The following is a 1,182-nucleotide window of genomic DNA, read 5'->3' as shown; positions in this document are numbered from 1 at the left end:
GCTTCGAATAACAAATTTTTCTCATTCTAGTTTTGAAAAACGCACGAGACTTTGAAATACGCCGTAAAAATAGAGGATACTCAGAGAGCAGTGTTAAAAGGCATCTCTCTGAACTGAAATTCTCCAACAAAAAGAGGTCATGCACTAGGAGATGAAAACGCACATGTAACACAATTCTGACTTTTGTCACAAAATACCACTCCGCTCACGAGGAAATGGCAACTGATAGAAAATTACCCACATCTACTAAAGAGAAATATTAAACTCGCCCCTCATCCTACGTAGTAAAGAAAAATCCATGAAAGATGTCTTAGTCAGAGCAAAGCAGACAACCATTTGCGAACAGCAGGAGAAGCGTATGCCCATCAACGCTTTTCCAACATGCCAGCTAGTTGACAGAGTAGAATAGAAAACAAAACTTGCACTATGGTACCATTTCCTTCCAACATCGAACCTTTTTTTTGTATTTTCGCCGCAGACCAAGGGCCATTATCGATGCTCGGATCAAGCGCGTAGTCACTTCCACTGTTTACACGACCTTATACAGCCCCTCACTCGTTTAAGAAGGTCGTCACGTTTGCCCGTCAATTTCAACCCCCTACACCTTAAACACCGTTCTAGCAGCTCAGTTGTGTATTGTTCTGGTTCTCTTTCGAGAATAGAGCCAAGAACACGTTCGACATCGCTTAAAACCGAGGAGAATGAAGCGAATTTTATGCCTCATTTCCCTTGTGACCCTTACAGACTGGACTTTGTTTGTCTGAGTCACTTGGGGGTCTATAATTTCATGACGTCTTTAGTGCAAAGCGCGAGTGATTTCTTCATCTCTGTTTGGCGTCGGAAGTTTGATTGATGGACGCCAACACGCAGTTTGGCCGTTGGCGCTTGAAGATGAATTCCGCAGTAATAGGTAGCCATGTTTTGAACGTCAGAAAATATTTGTTTAGTCATTTTAAGGTAAAATGAAGTTTATTTGGGAAGCCAACAATAACTTTAACAGGTTCATGACTGACCCAATTTATTGCTCCGACTTACTAATGCGAAGATTGTTTACATTACTCATGACACGAAGATTTTTCAACAATATATCGCTTTCATCTAACCCAAAATCATTCAGATAGTAAAAAAAATCATATTTATTAACCATTTCCTTCGCTTTTGTGTTTGTCATCATTATGGTTT

The sequence above is a fragment of the Montipora capricornis genome, chromosome 2, assembly GCF_036669925.1.
Source record: "Montipora capricornis isolate CH-2021 chromosome 2, ASM3666992v2, whole genome shotgun sequence".
Classification (NCBI taxonomy): Eukaryota; Metazoa; Cnidaria; class Anthozoa; order Scleractinia; family Acroporidae; genus Montipora; species Montipora capricornis.
This window is presented reverse-complemented; position numbering follows the sequence as displayed.